Here is a 19,089-nt window from a genome sequence, read left to right on the forward strand (position 1 = left end):
CCCTCCGGAGTCACCCCGCGGGACCGTCCCCGGGCCTCCCGGGCTTGGCTGCGCTGCAGGAGCCGCTACACGGGCCTTAGAGGCAGCGCCCCGTCTGGATGGGGCCCCGGACTCGCCGGCCTCAGTGGGGCTCGAGGCTCACGGTCCTCACGGCCCTTTCACGGACGTCCTGGCCCTGTGGCAGTGGGGCCTGGGAGGGTCCTGGAAGGCCTGGCCACCAACCAGTGGCCCTTGTGCTGCAAGACTTCCAGAAAGTTCTGGGCTGAGGTGTCTGGGTTTTGGGGAGAACTAGACCTGGCTCCGGGTACAGCTGGGCTCCCGTCTGCTGGCCTGGGTTTGTCTCTGTCCACCCTCAGCACCAACCAGGGTCCTGCTGCGTCCCCGCCAAGAGGCCGTGGGCTCCAGAGCCGTCCCGGGAGCCCCAGAACCTGTACTGCATGGCCTTTGGGCACCTCGGCCAGCACCATCCACTCTGCCCAGGTTTCTCTGCAGCTCTGGGTGAAGAACCCAGCCCCCTGTGGGCTCGGGGCGGGGGCTCACTACCTTCTCACACACCGGCCCCCTGCCGGCAGGAGCCCGCCTGTGACCACCCCATCGCCCACCGTGGCCACGGGAGAGGAAGGTCATTATTCCCTTGCATTCAGTGGTCTTTGGCTCATTTCTCGTGCCAAGAAGTGTCTCAGTTTCTTTAGAACAGAGAAGCCCTAAGTAACCACGGGTCCAACAGGATGGACTCACATCTGTCTTTCATGACAAATATGGCATGGGAGGGACACAGCTTCTGCTTCCTTCCATTGGCTAAAACCCAGCCACGATCTGTAGGGAAGATCAGAGAATGTGGCCTCTGTGCTGGGAGCCACGTGCCCGGCCACAGCTCCCAGCGGCCCAGCCAGCCCAGGTCCTGCCCTCTGCAGGGCTCACCGGCCCGGGTGGACGCCGGCTGCCAGACCACAGGGTGCGCAGAGTAGGGTGGGGAAGAGCAGGGCAGGGGGTGCCCACAGTCCCTGCTGCTCCCCACATACCCAGGCCTCTCTTGCCACTCCGCACCCGGCCCACGTGGCGGCACGGCCTTGCTTCAGGCCGGCAGCGGCCGGTGCGCACCCTTCCTCCCCCCCCCCCCCCCCCCCCCCCCCCCCCCCCCCCCCAGTGCAGCGGGAGCACAGATCCCCACACTCCCCCAGGAGGAAACCACGGCGGGAGAGGTAGGTCGGGGGCCGGTGTGTGGTCCGTGTGGTCCGAGCCTGCCTGGGAAAGCCGTCGGAACTCACAGGGGAGCCCGCCCCCAGCTGAGCCGCCCTCTGTTTCCGAGACTGTCTGCGTGTCCTTGGCCCTGACCCAGTACGCCAGGCACAGAGCTGCCTCCTGCTGTCTCCTGGGCTCAGGGGTCCCCTTGTCCGGTGCTGGACGCTGGGGCCGGCACCGTGGGGGACGACGGGGACGGCTGCGGGTGGCTGGGCCAGATCTGGGCAGTCTGGAGCGGGGGCAGGGGTGAGGGCAGCTGGCTTCCTAACTGGCGTCCGAGGCTGTGGGCTGGGCGTGCTGCGGCTGGGGCACAGGGAGGGGGTCCTCATGGGCCAGAGGCTGGGGGCCGGGGTGCAGGGCCTCGGGGTTCTGGGCTCTGACCCCTGGGGGGCCCAGCTCTCCCTCCTGTGGGGACTAACTGTGGGGCGCAGGCAGGAGTGCTGGCGGTCTCGCTCGGCCCGTCCGCCACAGGCGCCTCCCCAGTCCTGACACCTCGCTCTCTCCCCCGACCCCGGCCCCGGACAAGCTCACGGGGCAGAAGACGATTTTGTAGCGACGTCAGCAACGCCAAGTGGCTGACGAGGTTTTGAGGATGTTTGATGCCCCCAAACACAAGCCCACCGCCCCTGCTTGCTGTGACCCCACCCTCCACCTGGGGCTCCACCACACCGAGGGCACCTTGCAGGCGCCTCTGATTGTCGGAGGATGTCGTCCCCAGGGCACCCAGGAGTGTGCGTAGCGTCTGGAGGGGGCCGGGGGGCCGTGGTCAGCGGAAGGACAGGATGGGTGCAGGTGGGTGCAGTGAGTGGGCGCGGGCTCGAGGGCGGCCGGTGGGCGAGTACCGCTGCCCGCAGCCCCCTGGAGCGCTCCCCCCCCCCCCGCCCTTTCTGGAGCCACAGCGTCCAGGACGCCGCTAGGTGGCAGCGTGCACCGGGAGGAGGGCCCCCGCAGAGCCGGCCGCAGCCCTGCGGCCAGGCCAGGACTGATGCTTCCTGCCTGGGATTCTTGAACCTTCACTCCGGGTGAAGTCCCTGCCCCTCCCCCACTTGTGAGTGAGGTTAGAGGTCAGACACAACCCGGAAATGAGGCCAGCTGTGCGCTCCTGCCAGGAGAGCTCCCGTCTCCAGGTGGCCTTGGCCGAGGGGTTATTGCCACCTCACCAGCTCGTGTGTGTGTGTGTGTGTGTGTGTGTGTGTGCGTGTGTGTGTGTGTGTGTGTGTGTGTGTGTGTGCGCGCGCAACACGGGAGGCAGGGCTCCAGGGATCTGGACGGGACTGGAACGCCCATGAAGCAGCCGACAGGAGGGGGTCCTTGTGGAGACCAGTGGGCAGCGCTGGCTTGGGGGGGTGGTCACAGGCTGGCCCGACCGGCCGACCCTGGGTCAGCAGTTCCGCTGGGTCCTTAGTGCCGCCTGGACCGTTCGGGGCATGAACGGGGCATCCACCCAAGCCTGTCCCCTGACCTTGGAGCTGCCCCTCCCCCGCAAACCTGTTATTGTAGTCTCACTTTCTGGAAGCTCCCGGAACAAATCTCCCCTGACCTTCTCCTGACGGCCCGCAGCTGGGTCCCTGAGCAAGTGGATGAGGAGAAGGAGCTCGGGTTTGTTTGCTGACCTTGCTCACACGCTCCAGGCCCGGCTCTGCTCCCGCAGAGCCCCGGGGGGTGGGGAGCAGCACCCCAAGATTCCGGCTCCCTCTCCTCTGAAAGCACCATTATGGGGAGCATGGTGGAATGGGGGGTCCACAGGCCAGAGGGGGCTGTGTGAGGGGCTGCACCCTTTTCCCCCCTCTTTCCCCCATGGGCACCGTGCCCTCCTGCCCGCTCCACTGGGGGCCGGGCCTCCCCCCGCCCTTCACCTCCTCGCAGCACCAGCCAGCCCCACCCCCTCTCCTGGACAGAGTGCCCCCGAGGTGTCCTGTATTATAGAAACACGCACCCCCGGCTGCGCCCCAGGTCCTGTGGGTCTGAGCAGGCCTCAGGGTGGGCGTGCGGGGCCTTGGGATCGGGGGCTCCCTTGTTGAGCCAGGCCGGGGAGTCTTGGGATTGTCCGGGTGCCTTTGCTCATCGAGTCCTGTGAGGTTTTCTGTGACCCTTCCACCCGGCTGGCCCTCTCCTCCTCTTCTCACGGCCCCAGTCTCCTCCTGCAAGGCCTCTGCCCCTCTGGCCACGCACTCCCTACTCTGAAGCCTTCTGTGGCTCCCTAGTGCCTGCAGGGGAAGAGTCTCCACTCAGCCTTGTCATACCTCAAGCTTCCTGGGGGCCTTCACCGCCTGGCTCCTCTCCCTGGGCTGCCCCTTCCCGCCCTTCCCTGCCTCTGCCCTCCTCCCAAAACATGCCTGCCTCCTCCTGGGGGCCCCCGCAGTGCCCTGCTCAGGGTCCCTCCCTTGTCTGGACCTGCATCCTATGGGTGACATGTGGCCCCTTCATTCTCTCCTATCCTGTGCTCTGAGGACCCCGCCAGCTCTGAGGGCTTCCCTCCAGCCAGGCCCGGGTCCCTTGCTTGTCCCTGGCCTGGGCGCCCGAGTCCCTGGGCACGTGCTAGGGGGGGACTCCAGGAAAGCCCTGGAAGCCACGCCCTGCTGGGTCCTTAGGAATTCATTCCTGGCTGCAGCCATTATCTGGTTTTATAAGATGCAAAAAAGTAATTTCATTTTCAATTTCAAAATGAAATCGTTTAGCTCAAGATACTGGCCTTTTCCTTCTGTGCAGAGGAAGGTGTAACATCTGGCCTGGCTTGTTCCCGACACGTCCACATGGAAGTGGCCCGAGGCAGGCTGGGCAGGAAGGGGTCAGCGGCGGGCGGCTCAGGAGATGCGGGCTATCCCAGGTGCCTCCCCGCCTGGAGCCACCCTGCGTGGGACCCACTGGGGCGAGCGGTCGGCCAGGGGACGTCAAGGGCACTGAGGAGCCGTGGCCACACGCACCCTCTGTCCCCAGCTCCTCCGGAGGCTCAGGGACGCACAGAGCTCAAGGTCGGAGGAGCTCGGGGGCAGTAGGGTGTGGTCCTGGCGGCGGTTTTGTGGCCCTTCCCCGGATGTCACCTCCATCCTCTGACCCAGGACACAGTCAGCCCTGGGACACAGTCTGTCCCGAGACTGGTGGTCCCTCGGCCTCTGCTGCCCCGGTCTGTCCACTGACCTCAGAGGGCCAAGTGTTCACACCCGCCATGGCCGCCTTGTGGTAATTCAGTCACCCGCACCCTCCTCGGCGTGGAGCCCACCTCCCTGCACAGGCCACTGGCCCTGTCCCCTCCTGCATTCCAGGTAGGAGATCTCTTGTGATGCAGCCATATTAAGTCCTGGGCAGCTTGTGGTCCACCAATACCTTTGGTTTTTTCCTCATGACCCAACTACCACCCAGGGCAGCGAATTCAGGTTTCGGTTTGTCACCTCTGGGTCAGATGTCACTCTGTACCTGTTAGCTTTTGTCTTCTGGGTCTGGACTCGGCAGACCCTGATGGTGTCGTCTGTAGCCCCGCTCTTAGAGGGAGGCTCTCCGGAATTTCCCTGGACTGGGCGCTGGCTCTGCTCCAGAGGCGACAAGGCCTGAGGCTGTCTCTCCCCTGCGGCTTCACAGGAGGCGGCGCCCCGCGGCCCAGGCGCTGGAGGAACGCCCCCCGGAGCCACGTTCTCCTGGACATTCAGAGCCTCTCACTCCCGTCCCACGGCTGGTCTGACATTTGCACTGGACTTGGTTTGTGTTAACTTCCTCCCTGCTGCTTGCGCAGAGGCCTGTGTGCAAGCCGCTCAGGCGTTGAGGATGTGAGCGGGCCACCCTGCCCGTGGCCTGCCCTGCGCAGGGGAGGCTCTGGAGCCCCAGGCCCCCCAGGTGCAGACCCAGTGCTGGGGGAGGAGGACCTGGGGCCTGGACCCTGCCCCACCGCCTCAGCACATGGGGGGCCGCCTGCCCGGGGTGTGCCCCAGGGCTGCTTCCTCCATGAAGTCTGCCCGATGGGCCCTGGTCCTGGGTCACTTTCCCTGGTGCTCCCCCACCCCCGTGTCAGCGCCCAGCCCCTACCGCCTTCCAGGGCTCAGGGCTGCTGGGGGCTTTCCTTTCTGTGCCAGGGCCAGCACCCCGGGTGCCCAGTGAGCCACAGTCACCCGCTCCCCTCCCTGCTGCAGGCTAACGCAGCTGTTCCTCTCCGCTGGCCCCTCCTGGATCCTGCTGTGTATGCAGCAGGCGCAAGATTTGTGCCTCCCAACTCCGCGGGGAGAGTCCTGCCCCCCTAGATGGATCCAGCCGGGGCCGGAGACGGGTTGACGTGAGTGCACGGGGTGGGGGTGCCCACAGCGCCCCGGCTCCTGCAGAGTTGCTTAGGAGGGGACCCTCCCCCCCAACAGCCTCGCCTCCCCCACTTCCTGCTTCAGATGCGGTGGGGGGCGTGGGGACACAGGGGCTGGTTAAGGGGACAAGCTCAGCGTTGGGGACGAGCCCTCCCCGCCCGCCAACGCCTTTGTTCTCCGTTTGCTGTTCGGCCTGTGTTCCCAGCCCCCTCCCCATTCAGGAGAGGGACCTGAGTGTCGCCAGAGGCGCCCGGGCAGGGACGGCAGAGTGCGGACGTGGCCGGCCAGGAGGTTACAGAGCGGGTTTGAACGGGGCCTGCCTGGCTCTGCCCTTGGGCATGAGTGTCAGTGACATCACAGACAACGGCCCTGAAGACGTGGGTGGGACAGAGCGTTTCTGGGAAAAGGTGGGTGAATGGGTTCCCTGGTTCAGGGGGTCCCTGCACCCACCTTGGGAGCTTCAGGCTTCCCTCCGAGAGCACAGGGGAGGCCAGCCGGGGCTTGGGGAGCCCTGCCCACCAAACTCTAAAAACAGCCTGAGAGCAAGGATCTGCGGGGCAGCCCTGAGTCCCTCCTTCCGTGTACGTGAGACCCACCCTCCGCACACACTGTGGGCGCGGCTGACAGGCGCCCCTGGCTGTGGCCTCCACAGGGCGAGGTCCATGCTCGGAGGGGAGGGGACACTGCACCCAACACACACACACGCTCCCTCCGGGGACTGTCCGAGGCCGGGAGCCCCGGCCAGCACCCACCACGCTCCGGGCACGCTGACTGGGCCGGAGGCACAGACAGGTTTACAGAGAGGAGGTGCGTTCCCACGGGACAAACCCACGGGCAGGTGATCCTGTCTACCAGCGGCTGCACCAGGGTACCTCCCGGGCCCCGTAGTGGGGGCTACACTCTGTCCCCGGTGACCTGGGTGCACGGAAGTGATGCTGCCTGAGTCCCATGGCCAGACAGTGAGGGCATCGTGGCTCCCCTCTGGCTCTCCCCCGGGACGCTCCCCTCTGAAACCCAGCCAGAGCCGCAGGGGAGACCACGGGAAGTGGCCCCAGTCCGCGGCGGCAGCTCGGGGCTCTGCCGACAGCCAGTACCAGTCGCCAGCTTGTGAGGAAAACCTTCAGATGCTCCCAGCCCCAGCTGAGTCCCTGGACACGGGGGGCAGAGACCACGGTCCCCGCCAGGTCCTGTCCAGAGTCCCGATCTACAGAAACTGTGAGACACAACCATGCTAGTCACTGTGGCTTTTTTTTTTTTTTAAGGTTTTATTATTATTGTTTTATATTCTAATTTTTTATTATGGAAACCTTTTTTTTTTTTTTTTTTACAAATAGTTTATTGTCAAGTTAGTTTCCATATAAGGTTTTATTATTTTTAAGTAATCTCTTCATCCACCACGAGGCTCAAACTCACAACCTCTAGATCAGGAGCTGCACACACCGCTGACTGAGCCAGTGGGCACCCCTCGTCGTCATAGTTTCAAGCCACAGGTTTCGGGGTAATGTGTTGTGCAGCGACAGATACGCAAATGCAAAATCGCGGGATGCACAGGGCCCGGCCCCCGGGGGCGCAGACGGAGCGGAGCGGGGCGCCGTGAAGGCAGCTGGAGAGCCAGGCCGGTCCCGGGTTGCTGGAAGCTCTCGTCGAGGACGCTTGTCTGCATCCACTGAGGCGACGCGTGGCCTCCTCTTCCCAGCGCTGTGCCCGGGATGATGTGAGGCCGTGATGCTGTGTTACATCTTAGGCTCTACGTTTTGCGGGACCCCGTGCTCCCGGGCGCTGGCGCATGCACGGCATCTGGTTCCCGCGTCGGGCAGTGTCAGGGGGCCGAGACTCGGGAGGGACGTACTCTGTCTCTGGAAGTGACGCTGTGAATCGACATTACTCCTGCCTCCAGAGCGGCCCCTCGGGCCTGGAGTTCTCCGGGGAGGCTCCAGCTTCCGCGCGCGGGGCTGCTCTGACGTCGCTTCAGCGGGACGCCCCGTAGTCTGTGCCTCTGGGGAGCTGGAGGCCCCTCGAGACGGGGTGGGGCCCTCCTGCCCCCCCCCCCCCGGGGCCTCAATGCCCGCCTTCCTCCTCTCTCTCTGACTGTTTGCAGTCGTGCTGATTTCGGCTCTGACCTTCGCCCCTTCGCCCTGCTCTCCTGAGGGCTTGCCGTCCCCCGGGGCCAAGCACCCAACCACAGCTTTCCCTCGAGCCCTGTGGTCGGCGTTTTTCATTTTCATTCTCGCTCAAAATATTTCCAAACTTCCCCTGAGACTTCCTCCTTCGTGGGGTTATTTTGGAGGGTGAGGATATTTGGGGGTTTTCACCGTGTCATTCTGTCACCAATTTCTACTTGCGTGTGCACTGCGTACGGTCTGTGCGATTTCTCTGCTGGGGTTTGTTTGAGGGCCCAGAACCCGCTGTGCTTGCTGGATGCCCGTGTGCGATACCCACGCGCCGCTGCCGTCCCGTGACGTCGTTGGCTCTGGTTGGCTGGTGGCCTTGCTCAGGTCATCTGGGCACGTACTGCGCTGGCTCTGAAGGTGCCGACAGGAAGGTGGTCATCACGGCAGCAGGCGGGGCCGACAGCAGAGACTCAACCCAGTCCCGCATGTCAGGCCGCCTCTCCCGGCGCACGACGGCACCTGGCACCTGCCTGGCGCTCAGGCGCTCAGACCAAACCTGGGGCCCGTCGCCCAGTGACCGTGGTGGCAGTGGGTGCCAGTGCATTAGCACCCAGTGGCCAGCGCCTTAGGGACAGGGCATCCTGGAGACAGACCCCCGCTCGTGGTCACTCCTGCAACTTGGCACCTGGGAGTTCTCGATGTGTTTGCGTTACCCGGCACTGGGATGAACCACTGGGCTTCCAGACGGTTGGGTGCGGTCCGGGTGCTGAGAGAGGGGCCCCAGACTTGAATCTCCTTGACCCCCGAGTCAGAGAAGAGCACAGAGCTCAGAGCCTGGTCCCACAAATGGGTTAAGAGCCACACAGAACGTTCCAAGTGGTTCTTTGGCACCTAAGTGGCCGCTGCCACTGCCCAGAGTGAGGCTCTGCAGGCAAGTCCCCCGAGCTCCAGGGAGGGGAGAGTGTCCAGGTGTGAGGCCCAGGCTGTGGCCCGGCTGGCGGCTGGCTCGCCCCTTCTGTGCCTCTCGGTGCAGTCCCTGCCTGTGGAGTCTCATGAGGTCACGACCCCTGCCTGTGTGTGGGGAGCAGATCTGTCCTAGGGAGGCCAGGCTGCCAGGAGGCCAGCCCGGGCCGGCCTGTAGGGAAGGCGAGGGGGAGGCAGGGCCCAGCGCTTGCTGAGGCTGCACTGCCGGCTGGCGGAGTCTCCCCCCGCCCCCCCCCCCCCCCCGCAGGCTGCAGGGGCCGGGTGGCTCCGACTCCCACCCGGTGACGGGATGCAGGAGGTGAGGGCGGCGGGAGAGAACTCCAGTCCTGCTTCTCTGTGGAAATGGTCAAGGCCTCACCTGGGGGTTTTATAACTTGAAAACACCAAGCAAATCTTCGGTCATCTTTCCATCGAGGAAATAGAACAGGATGAAATAACAAGGCTGATGAGGCGGCAAGACCCAGCCTTGCCGGGTGGAGGCCGAGGCCGGGTCCCCGGCCAGGCAAGTGCCTCAGGAAACCAAGTCCCCCGTGGGTGGCCGCAGGAAGGGCTGGCCCTCACCTCCCGGACAGGAGGGGCCGCGCTGCTTAGCATGTGACTCAGTTCTATTCTCCAGGCAGCGAGCCGTGATCTGGTCAATAGCTTATGTGCCTTTTTAGACACTGGGGTGAGGGCCGCGGTGCCCAAGCCCACAGGCGCAGCCCAGCGGGAGGGGTGCCTTGGCTGCAGGACCCCTCGTTTGAAAGAGGGGCTGGGTCAAGGGCAGATGGGCCTGTCCCTTTAGGGAGAGGCCTGGGTGACAGCCCCGCACAGGGACATTGGGGTGATGGCCCCACACAGTGGCAGTGGGCAGGCATCCGGCTGCAGACCTGCCAGCTTGGGAGCCAGGGCTCAAAGGCTGGGGTGTCTGGGCGCCCGCCCCGATGCCCCCCAGGGCCGGCAGGACCGTGCTGCCCTGCGCCGCGAGAGCCGCAGTCCTGCGAGGGCCTCCCCTGCATCGTGCCAGGAGGGCCCTCACTCTCCAGTCTATCCATCTTTCCTGCCAACGCTCCAAGCAGCTCGGTCCAACACGCGCCCTCAGGACAAGGACCAGGCCCGGGCAGCCGTGTCCAGTCCCCGGCCGGCGGTGCGTGCAGGGCCGGTGGCGACCACAGCACGGCCAGCCGGCTCCAAGCCCAGAAGCTCCCCTCCCGGGGGCGCTGCAGGACCCCAGGCCCCTCCTAGCAACGTGGGGGCTTGGAGCCAGCGGGGTCCTGGCGTCCTCTGGGCCAGGGTCTCCCGCCAGCAGCCTGGGGTGGGACCTCAGTGCTTCTCCAGAGCTGACGGTCCGCATCTGCCTTCTCCAGCAGGGAGGCCTCGCACTAAACGCCTAGAGGGAAAGCCCGTCTTGCTCCGGTACATGAAATGGGCTATTACTCTTTTTTTTTTTTTAATTTAAATTAAAAAAATTTCTAATGTTTATTTATTTTTGAGAGAGAAAGAGAGAGAGAGCAGGGAAGGGGCAGAGAGAGAGGGAGACATAGAATTCGAAGCAGGCTCTGGGCTCTGAGCTGTCAGCACAGAGCCCGACTTGGGGCTTGAGCCCATGAACTGCAAGGCTGTGACCTGAGCGAAAGTCAGCTGGTTAACCGGCCGAGTCCCCCGGGAGCTCCGAGATGGGCTTCTACTTAAATGAGGTCCTACCTGAGCCAAATCAGACGCTGGGGAAGGGGACGACAGGGAGAGCAGGCAGCCCACGGAAGGAGCTTCCCTCCCAGCTCAGCCTGCCTCCCCGAAGCCCCCTCCGCACTCTGCACACCCCCCCACCTTGAGGAGCCCCACCTCCCTCCTTGGGTTCACAGAGGAAACAATCAGCGTCCCTCCCCTCACTTTCTGGGCTCCCAGATGCAAACACGAGGAGGCCGGGGTGTGGGACGCTGGTGTGGCTGGGGTCCGGCAGCGGGCAACGGGCGCTGGCTGCTGGCTTGGGCTTCTCTCTGAGACCAGGTAAGGCCAGATGCTCCGATCGCTGGGTGCACGGGCATATGCCCACTTTTTCCTTCTTTCTCTGATAAACGTCAAGGGCCACTGGGGAAATGAGGTTGCCCCCAGGACTGGAGGTGAGCGGGCTGCTCTAGGGTGAGGAAGGAAGGCAGGGAGGGAGGAAGAAGAGTGAAGAGGCTGGCGGGGGCTTGGGATTCTGGAAGCACAGATGGCCCCCACTTTTATTCAGCCACATTCCAGCAATCTCTGTGGGCTGAGAAATTTGCATCAGAAATAATGATTTTGCTATCAAAACCTGACATGCAGGGCCCGTGTGTGTCCGAAACAGTACAGTTACCCCTCGCCCCCCGGGAAGGACATCCAGGGGCCCGGAGGACCCTTTGTCAGTTGTCACGCTGGGTGCGCACAGGTGGGTGAAGGCACAGGCTGGGGCAGGGCCGTGCCCGGCACACAGGGGACCCCGGTGTCCGTGCGGCCAGGCCTGGGGCTGACCCTCCCTGACGCCGGTCCAGCTGCACGGAGTCAGCCTCTCCGGGATGCCGCAGTGTCCAAGGTGAACACCGGGACACCAGAGCGGCCACCAGACAGAAGTGTCACCACACCAGGTGGCAGATGCTGCCTGGGCAGCGCAGCCATCGCCCCCGAAGGGGCTCCAGGTGAGGAGACAGGCCCGCCCAGCACCCTCGCTCGGAGCGCCGGTAGCCGCCATCCTGTCCCGGGGACACTCTGCTGGAGACTGCCAGTTCCCTCGGAAGGGGTTGTGGGCGTTGCTAAACGGGAAGTCCTCCCCACTCTTTCTGTGCCTCAGTTTCCCTGTTTCCAGGCTCCCTCTGGGATGAACACGTGAGGTCGTGAGCAGGAGGCAGAAGATGCAGTGGCTAAGAGCAGGTTGGAGGCTCAGTCCCCAGGGAGGCTGGGCTTAGTTCCTGGGGCCTCCCTCTGCTCCCCTCTCTGGGGAGACCCAGGCGCCCCCCCCCCCAAAGCCCACAGTGGGAGGCGCGTGCAGGTTGCCATGGAAACACGCTCAGCCTGTGGGCTGGAGGATGGGCCCCAGAGGGTCAGGGATGAGGTCGGGAAAGAGGACTGACTTTCTGCTGAGAGCAGGGGAGGAGGGAGGGCGTGGGGTGGGGAGGCGTGACCTTCTCCTCGGACTTGGACTCGGGCAAAACCTCACGTTCGGCTAATTAACTGGGGTCCACACGAGGCTCCGGGCAAGGGTTTGTTTCAAACCTGTGAGCAAAACGAGCTGTCGGGCCCCAGCCGTCTGCCTTGCCCCTGGTCCGGTCGCCCCGGATGCTTGAGTCTGCAAGCACTCCGGGCTGGAGAGGTGGGGGCGCCCCGCTGTCCCCGAATCCTGGGCTGTCCTCCCCCATCCCAACCAGCGCGAGGGGGCCTTGGGTCCCCCCTCTGGGCCTGCACTCAGGGCGCTGACCTCCTTCCACGGAAGCCCCTCGCCAGCTCACCCCAGACTGAGGGGAGGGGGTCCCTCCCAGGCGCAGCCCCGTGGTGAGTCCCGAAGCCCCCCAGTCCGTCTGCGCCCTCGGCAAGCCCTGGGGAGCAGGCGGCCGCGGGTGGGGGCGCAAGTGGAGGAGCCCGTCAGCCTCCAGAGACTGAGGAGGTGTGGGGAGCTGCGCACGGGCTTGGCGCTCAGTGGGGAGGGGGCAGCACGTCAGCCTGACACCTCTAGCAGGGGTGCAGCTGGGAGGTGGCCGCGCCCACCACCGTTTCGGGGGCACGCGAGCGTCCCTGGCTGCTGTTCTCTGCAAGCGCCTGGCCTGGGGTGGTGGTGCGGGGGGGCCCTGTGTGCTCAGGCGCGCAGCTCGTAAGCCCTGTGGGCCGGGACCCTGGGGGACACCCCCAGGCCAAGCTGAAAGCCGCAAGCCCTCTGCCTGGACCCCAGCTTTCTCAGCCTTTCCTTGACCTGGGCCAGCGCCACGCACAGTCACCTCGGCCCTCAGGGGCGTAGCTTCCCTGCTGGTCCTCCGGCCGAGGCCTGTGCTGAGGACTCTGTCCTCTGCTCCCGGGGGTCCGGGGAAGGGTTACTGTGCCGAGGGCATGTCACCCTGTGCTCCCACGACACCTCTGGCTCTGACTGTACATGTCCTCTGTCTTCTTGGGACACGTCCTCTTTCACATCATGGTCAGTGTGAGTAGACGGGACCCGAGCAAGACCCGACAGGCGCCTGAGTGCAGAAGGTCACCGAAGGTCGCTCTGGCCGCATGGTGTGGGCAGCTGGGGTCTCACTGTGGCTGACATGGGGACCCTTGTCCGAAGCCGTGGTCTGGTGAGTCCCGAGTGTCGGGGGTGAGGGGAGGTTGGGAGTGACCTTCACGGCAGCCCCCCCGCCCTTGCGAGGTACCCAGAGGCCGGGCTCGGATCCTGCCCAACCCCGCCCGCGCTGCCCCACTGCCCACTTCTCCCTGCTGCCTGCCCTCCCGGGGCAGAGCCCCAATACCCCAATTTCCTGCTCCGACGGTAACTGTTACAGGGGGGAAGGAAGGCCAGGAGGGGTGGCTGAGAGGACCACAGGGGGACCGCCCCCCAGCCAAGACCGCGGGGGGGGGGAACAGCCCGGAGACCGTGTTGGGGGGGCCACAGGGGGACCGTGGGGGTATTAGCATGATGAGAGCCGTTGAGAAGTCAGGCAACAACAAAGGGCTGATTAACGTCTTCTCCACCCAGGATCCACAGACGGATTTGGCCAGAGGTCACTTCAGCGTGCCCCCTCGAAGTGCCCATGTGCCCCTGGCTCGTGTGGTCCCTCATCTGAGCTGGTGCTCTTCCCCTAACAGGTGGCCCTGACATCGAGGGGCCTCACCACGGAGAAAAGCAGGTGTCCGGACCGCACGCCGGCACCACGCGGGGGGAGGGGGAGGGGGTTCCCCATCACCTTTGGTCCACACGGGGACTAGAGGCAAGTATGCCTTTGAGAGGCCAGTGGGGACACGGAGGTTTGGGCTGGGTCACCGTCGGCTCCGGGGCAGTGGTCTGGGCTGTGGTACCACCATCCCTCCCACAGGACCACCCTGGGCATTGTCTTTAGGAGTCTGGATTTCTTGGGCTTCTGGGCCCCTGGGTGGTCTGTGGGGTGAGACTCAGGACCAGGCCCTGCCCCGTGCCCACAGTGCCCCCCATCTGTCCCGGCCGGGCTGGGCTGCAGGGGCCCCAGAGGAAAGGCAGCGGGGACTGTGTCTGGTCAAACCACTCCTGAGGAGCCAAGAAGGACGTGGCTACGGCTGTGGGTGCCTTGGAGTAGACGCCCGGTGTGTCCAGGCCCGGGTGAGGGGTGTGCCCTGCCCAGCTCTACGTGTGTCTGGAGGGCAGGGGCAGCTGCCACCTTATGCCTTGGCCTGGCCTGGGCGCCAGCTCTGGGCCAGCAGGGTGGTGGGGTCAGGCCGAGGGGCATGGCCCTCCTCCCTGGAGGCCTCGCCCAGCAAGCACAACCATGGGCACAGAAAGCCCCCCAAGTCCTGAGCTGGATCGCTGCCTGGACTGCTTGAGCTCAGCCTCTGGCATCTCTGGAGGGTAAGGGGGGACCACAGCTGGTTTGCTGGGAAGTGAAGAGCAGAAACCTCCATCAGCACCGCCTGCACCTGTGGGCGCCCCGTCAGCGTCTCTTGGGGGTGCTGCTGGCAGAGGTCTGATTCAGATGAGGATGCGCATTGGGGGCGGGTAGCACTTCCTACAGGAAGTCCCCTCCTGGGGCTGCGGAGGCCTGAGAATTTAGCACCCCTGACCCCAGGGAGAGCAGAGACCAGACTTGCAGGCCCTCTCCCTCTGCACCCAGATTTATAGGTCATTTCATCTACAGCTACCGCGCACGGCTGAGACGCACTGACAACAGGATTGACCTGCGGGCGCCCTCTGTCCCTGAGCCCAGGGCCTCAGGGTGGCCTCAACATTAGGCTCCAGGTTCTCCCTGGCTGAGCGCCCACCTGCCCATCCGGCCCTTGGCTGGCGTCTGCCAGTGCTGGGCCCGGGCTCACTCGCAGCCCTTAGTCCTGATGATGGGCTCTTTGTATCCGTGCACCTGCCAGGCAGGGTGCGGCTGCGGGCCATGTTAGCCCCACAAGTGGGGGGCAGCAAGAGGGGTTTTGTGGGGATTTGGAGCTACACGTGCTGGCAAGGGCAGGGGACGGTGGCCACGTGCCTCCACAGGCCCTTGTGGACGTGGTCGTGGCTGCAGTGAGCAGGTGCACACTGGCGGAACACAGTCTACAAGGCAGGTTCTGGGGTCAGAAGGGTGGGACCGAGTGGGGGGCGACCCCCACAGCTAGTGTGCCCAGTAGGGAGCAGCCGTGGCCAGGTGAGCGGCAGAAGGAGGCTGCAGGGGGTGCCCTGGGGGTCCAGGAGCTGGGGAGGCAGCCGTGGCCTGCTTACTGGCATCTTCCAAGGCAGACACACCCTCTCAGCCCAAGAAGGATCCAAGGAGACAGCAAGGCAGCAGGGAGAGGGCGTGGGGGGCAGTGGGGAGAGCTGAGGGAGAGGCCATCTGGCCAATGGGGGTCAAAGCACTCCTGGGGTCACGTCACCATGGGTCCTGCATCTCCGGGTCACTCTGTGAAGGTGGCCATCCAGGAAGACGACAGACTTGTCACATGGGGGGAGTGAAGGGCTGCTGGGTGAGACCCCAGAATCCGGGTGGAGGCAGACCCCGGTCCCCGTCTGCCCACCCCTCCTGGGATGGAAGACCTGGCCCTGAGGTGGCGTGAGTGACCTGAGCTTTGAGGAGCCCTGTTTCCCTGCAGCCCAACGGCACAGGTCAGCCCTGCCTCACCTGAACCACATTGCCACCATGGTCCCTCCGTCCGCGGGCACCACCTGGAGCCAAAAAATGGGCACCAGGCCCCCCTGCCCAGGGTGCTGGCCTTGCCAGGTGCTCTGTCTGCCCTGTGTGCTGGGGCGGGGGAGGGGGGCTGAGGACCAGTGGCTGCTGCGGGAGGGTCTGGGGGCGTCAGGGACCGACTGAGACTCTGTCCTCACACAGCTCCGCCCTGAAGGTCTCATCCCAGGGCTTCGCTGCAAAGCCTCTTTCTACCTGAGCTCTGGGCACATGGAGAAGGGACTCCCTGTGACCCACAGCAGGGCCTCCGGCCTTGACTCAGCAGGAACGGGGTCCAGAGGCCAGGCTATGTGGCTGTGCTGCGCCGAGGCCCACTGGACCGGAAGAGACCAGAGCCACCCAACACTGGGGGACACAAGGGGTCGCGCTCCAGCGGCGGGCACGCGGGAGGCGGCCCCACCCCCACCCCGCACGGGCCTCCTCAGGGCTATCAGCACAGGGTTCTTAACATAAAAAGCCAGTTCTGTGCCCTCCTTTTAAACCTTCCGAAACAAAGCTTTCTTCCTCCATGGGGCCTGCCGGGAAGCCATTGGCTCAGAACCTGCTCTCCAGCACGTGCCCCCAAACTGTGCCAAGGCGCCTGGCACTGAGATGCCTCCCGTGCCACCCTCAGCCGCTGGGCAGGACCGGGGCCGTCGTCCTCTGAGAAAGATGCTAGGGGCCCTTTCTGGGGAGGTGGCCTTTCACCCAAGACCCAAATGATGAGACGGAGCCAGGCAGAGCACAGGGCAGGTGAGCAGGGAAGGCCCAGCTAGAACCTTCTAGAACCTGGAAGGTTCTGGCAGGCAGAGGCAAGAGATGGGAGAGTGGGGAGGGTCACTCACGTCCTCTTGGGCCGGGGATGGGGTCGGACATTTTCTAGGGGTCCCCATCCCTCTGCCTCCAGCCGCACGTTGGCTCGAAGCTCTGGAGTGCTGGGGGAGGGTCTTACCCTGTTCTGGTTTCCCATGGGGCCATGGGGCTGGCCGCGAGGCAGAACTTGCTGGGTTTATGCAAGTTCCCGCCGGCCCCCAGGGTCCTGCGGGTCCCCCACGTCAGGCCAGGTGCCTGTAGTTGATTCTTGGTGACTGGAGGCCCTGCTCACCCTTGCCCTGCCCGCGGCCCCGAGCCGCTCCCAGTGAGATCCGACCTGCAGACGCGCCTAGGGACGCCTGCACACAGGTGTGGAGCATCCGGGCTCTGCAGCTGCCCACCCTCCTGCCTGCCTGCACCCCAGGTCCTGTCCCAGGTGGGGGTGTCTGGGCCCCAGGCAGGTCCTGAGAATAAGGTGCCGCCGAGTGTGTGTCCGCACTGAGCTCCGTGCTGGTTGCTTGATAAGGAGACACCCAGCCCCTCAGCGGCGGAAACGCCAGACCGGAGGAGGTGAGCCAAGACAGGGACGTCCTCCCGCTGTGGCTGCCAGATCTGTGGCTCTGCTGCCGAGAACGCGTGTTTAAACCCTGCAGACGGACATCAGGGTAATAATTTTCTCCACCGAGGTCGGGGCCAGGGCCCAGGGCCAGGGAATAGGCCAGGGACGTGTCAAATGCTTTGGAGAGATGGTGAGCTGGAGCAGGGCGCCGGCGCCAGGGCAGCCCGATGGCCCTGACCCCACCGGGCGCAGAGAGGGGGGTCCCCACCAGCCACCTCCCGCTGCGCCACAGGACGTGAAGGACTGCGGGGGGGGGGGCGCTGAAGATTGGAGGACTGGAGCCTGCAGAGAAGCTGGGTTGGCTTAATTCACACTAATTAGGAAGATTCTGTGAATATTCATGAGCCGGCAGCCTTGCCCAGGTAGCTGCTGCTGGAGCTGCGAGGAGCTATTTGCAGACATGTCTTTGTCAACAGGAAGCCAAGCTGGCTTTACGAGCTCTCCTGGGTCTCCTGGGCAGTCGGCTCCCGGCACGGCTCAGTGGGGACGACGGCGGGGGGGTCAGGCAGGCGGCCGGGTCTGGGGGACTTGGGGCGCTGTGACACGAGGCGGCCAGAGGAGCTCAGCCTGGTCACAGGGGCAGCATGGCAATCATGTTGCCCCAGACACTGTGACAATCCATCCCATGTGACAAATGGGAGAACATGCTAGAAATCAAACAGTGCTCCATGCCTTTCTTTTCCCCTCCCCCTCCCCAAAGACGCCAAGGATACACTCAGAAGCCCAGAGGCAGGTGGAATGAGCTCCTGGTCTCTTGAAAGGATGCATTTGCACCAGAGTGGCAGGTGTCCGACACCCTCGCCGTCCGGCTCCCGGCTCCCTGCGCAGAGGCGGGACATCCTGCATCCCTTCCGGCCGCAGCGGACGGTACAGAAGAGGGTGATGGGGCTCCTGGGGTGGGGCTGGGCCGTGGGGTCCCTGACCACTCAGAGCGCACCTCATTTTTCTATATTTTATTATTTATTTATGTTTCTAGCTTTACTGAGATGTGACATTTAGCATTGTGCACGAGTGAGGTGCACCACGGGTTGATTTGATACACACTCTTTTTTTGAGGCGGGGGAGGGGCAGAGAGAGGGAAAGAGAGAGAATCCCAAGCGGGCTGTGCACTGTCAGCACAGAACCCGATGTGGGGCTTGAACTCACCAACTGGGAGATCATGACCTGAGCCACATCAAAAGTCCACAGATGCTCAACGACCAAGCCCTCAGCAGCCCCGCCCAGCTCGACCTCAAGCCCGGGGCACCTTGCCAGCTCGACACCCAAGCCCGGGGCTCCTCAGGTGGGCTTCCTCACCTAAGCCCCTGGAGACCCCAGGTGCCAAGTCCCTTTTCATCCCACCTGCTCCCAGGCAAGGCCCCTGCTCCAGAGGCCCCGTGAGTGGTGCGTCCACCCAGCACATCCCACTGCTGGGGGGAGGGGTCAGCAACCCCCACTGGGGAAGCGGGACAGTGTGCTTTTTGCTGACAGCTCCCGAGCGGCTGGCTATGACGCCGAGCAGCTGCAGGTATCTAGGGCGCCCGGTGCTGCTTGGAGGACAAGGACTGGACACAGAGGACAGAGCCCTGCCCCCCGGCTCCCACTTCACTTCCGGAGGAATGTGCTGATTTGAAATCCAGCCGCCTGGCTGAGGGAGCCTCTGCTGTCTGGACAGCCCCTGGACCAGGGGGACCTGAGTTCCCACCATGGAGGGCTGGGGAGGGGCACAGTGTGGATGCCCCCAGCCTCGGGCAGGCGGGAGATAGAGGGGCAGGGGCCCCTTCTGGGCGGGAGAGTTGGGCCCGAAACAGGGGCAGACGTGAGGGGGGCAGGCCAGGCCCAGGGCTGTGCTGCAGGAACGAGCCCCCCATTTGGGAACACGGACACAAGAGCACACGGCTTTCCCTGTGCAGACGGGGAAATGGCCCGTGGCCTCCAGGCTCTCCCAGGCCTCTGGGCTGCAGCCGCCCTGCTTGCCTTGGATGGAGATGCTGGGGCTTCCGTCCAGCCTCCTCTGCTGGCCTCAGCCGGCTCGGACCCCCTGGAGATCCCCGCGTGGCTTTCTGCGGTTCCTGAGGCCCGTCTCTGCAGCCTGCTGGCATTGTTTGCGCTGTCGGGGGTGGGAGGGTGCACCACCGGCGTCTCCAGCCTGTCTGTCAGAACTCGGGCCCGCGGGACTGGCCCGGAAGGTCTGGCCGGGAGGATCCAGCCTGGCCCAAGTGACCCAACTGCGCTGCTCCCCAAGGAGCCCG

The sequence above is a fragment of the Hyaena hyaena genome, unplaced genomic scaffold, assembly GCF_003009895.1.
Source record: "Hyaena hyaena isolate Hyena2069 unplaced genomic scaffold, ASM300989v1 scaffold_118, whole genome shotgun sequence".
Classification (NCBI taxonomy): domain Eukaryota; kingdom Metazoa; phylum Chordata; class Mammalia; order Carnivora; family Hyaenidae; genus Hyaena; species Hyaena hyaena.